A 3011-nucleotide genomic window follows, 5' to 3' on the forward strand; every position below is an offset into this window, starting at 1 on the left:
GATAATCAATGAATTTTAATCATGATTTGATTGAGTTGTTGGGGAAATGACAGCTTTTTGTTTTCCCTATCCAAAGATCTAGAAACTTCCCTTGTGCCTGGATTTTTTGTCTAATTGTGTGGCCCATTTCTTGCTACTAGTCGGAGACTTTTCTGGTGTGGCCCATTTCTTGCTACTAGTCGGAGACTTCTCTAGTGCAGCCCATTTCCTATTGTTTGGTGACCCAGATCTTTATGGGTGGGGGCAAGATCAGGCAATAACTGCCTATTTTTGAGAAATGGAAGAAAAACAAGGAGGTGTGGCTGGAAATCATTAATGTGGGAATTGTCCCCTTCTTGGAAAGACTCCATGGCCCTTCTCCTCTTCTCACAAAAAACTTTGTCAATGGGTGAAAGAAAGGGGTTCTAAGGGCTTATGGTGCTGATTACTAGTTGGACAAAACCCTGGTGGCGACGGTTCCTAGTCTAGCGATGAATGGCAGAAGGTTCTTTAGAGATGAGAAAATGGGGGAGGAAGACTTGGCGAATTTTTTTGACAAAGACAAGGAGCGCTCAAGAGTTAACAAAATGGTTGATGGTGGCTACAACAGGAAAGATATTATGGCTCCTTGGGTGGACATGGCCGAGTTCATCATGAGGTATATTACGCTTGATGGCAGATATGTCAGTATCTTTTCCTACCATTTTACTATTTTGAACCATTTTAGCCATGGTAAAATCATTTCTATTTCTTTCTATCTGGCCTCCTCTTTAGAGAATAGTCTTGAAAAACATATGGAGAATCTAAATAATCTTGTTCTCCATGAAGGGCTTATTGTGCTCATCATGGAGTATGCTAAGACCCTTGAAGTTGTGCCCTCTCTATCTAAGAAAGGCCAACATAATAATATTCAGGAAGTCTGACTCAGAAATGGATTTGGAGGATAGTGGGGGTGTCATTCCTTTTGATGACCTTGATTATAAGCCAGTGGAAGAAGGTGAGATGATGGTCACCCCTAGTACGTTTAGCAATAAGAATCCCCCCAGATGGGCGGCCAAAAAATATAAATCTACTAGCAAGCTGATTTCTAAGGTCGAGCCTCTTTCTAAAAAGAAGAAGCTTGCGGCTAAGGACTATGGTCCAAAGACTTCAGACTGGGAAATTAAGCTGGACATTCCTATTAACTTCTAGAAGGAAAAGAAGGGGACCATGCCTAAAGAAGCGGACAATGGGTTATAGAGGAATGGTACTCTGATAAACCTGGTGATGGAAGTGACTAGAAGCTAGGAGAGCTGCTGGAAGTGGGTGGAGAGAGAAATTGATACTCTCAAACTAGGGGTTAAGGAGATAATTGATATCTTCATAGATTCGCTAGAGCCTAGCAAATCTGAGAAGCTCATTAATATGACCTTGAAGCTCTCCCAAGATGTTGAGGTTATGAAATGCAACCATGAACAAATAATTAAAAAGGTGGAATAGTCTATAGCAGAGATAAAGAAAAACCTCAAGAACCTGGTCGACATAAGCAAGGAGGCCATGCATAATAGTATGGAGGGGCTCAAAAAGATCAATGTCATGGTTGCGGACTACAGATTCATTCACAGTGAACCTGAGAAAGATCTTGGAGGTGAAGACATTATTGTTGGAGGCAACAAAACCACATGCCCTAGTTCCAGGACCAGAAGCATGAGCAACAATAAGGGCACCTCCAGATTCATTATGGAAGAACTGGAGGAAATCAATAAGATTACCATCCAGAAGAACAAGGAGCTGGTGCACTCTCTTATTTGAGTGCTTTTGTTTTGCTATCTGTGTCTCTTTTTCTTTCGTGTCTGTTCTGGGGTGCTCCGCTGTTTTGTTGTTGGTTTCCATCTGTTTGGTTGATGGTCAGCTTTTGTAAAACTTTTGGTTTCAAGTCCATGTAAAACCCATTTATCTTTATCCAAAAAAATAAAAAAAAATAAAAATTATGACTAATAGTATAGATATAAAAGAAGAATTTATATCTTTCACGATGCTATAAAAGAACTCCATTGTAAAAGAATGACCAATATGATTGTATCTATAGGGAATTCAAGGTCAATCCATTAATAGCACCATATACAAAGAAAAATAGTAGCCTTTGAAATATCAAAGAAAGAAAATGAGTGAGAATACATACATATAGTAAATCAATTGTGAATGAATAGAAATTTATCCATACAAAGTAAAAGGAGATACATGTTATAGTAAAGTCAATGGGCATGAAAATTTTTCTACAGTTTGTTTTAAATGAATATTTACATCAACTAGGAAATGCATTTCCAAAAGAAAGTGTCAATAGGGGGATTTAATGTTTGAAGTGGGAGGTGAAAAGAGAATTCACAAGAGATGTTAAAGTTATAACATTAATATGAAATATTTGTATTATAAAAATTAGAGTATATAAATATTTGATTGTGAGACTTATAGTAAGGTTGAAATATTTTTCATAAATATATGGGGAAGACTAAGGTATTGAAGTATTAAATGTATTATATTATGGTCTTGATATTTTTAAAGGTTAATCTCACATGGAAGGTAAAGGAGGGAATGAATTTTCAAATTTACAAGTTGTTCTTGAGTGAGATATTCACAAATTAAATTACATAATAGTTAAATAAGTTAGAGCTCCTTTCTCCCACTTCTTATTATCTCTTATTCCCTATATATAAATAATCTCAAATGTAAGGGGCTTGGATACTTTGGTAGAACTATGCTGTTGCACATACTTGGTATACATTATTTTTCATTCTCTCTAATTTTTGGCTTGAGGGGAATCTTGATGCATGTTCAAATATGGTAGGCAATATCTCATTTTCTATCTAGATGAACTATTTATTTTGATGTATGTAAGATAGGATTTTGAGACTCTAGTATGTCTAACTCTTATTTGATAATACATGGACTATTCGGTTGTGATTATGGTTAGTAATTTTTTAATTTAATTGTTTATTTATAATTATGTGGTGCATTGCAAAACTCTATCAATTCAAGTTTCAAAACAATATCTC

Source organism: Cryptomeria japonica, chromosome 4, assembly GCF_030272615.1.
Source record: "Cryptomeria japonica chromosome 4, Sugi_1.0, whole genome shotgun sequence".
In the NCBI taxonomy this organism is placed as follows: Eukaryota; Viridiplantae; Streptophyta; class Pinopsida; order Cupressales; family Cupressaceae; genus Cryptomeria; species Cryptomeria japonica.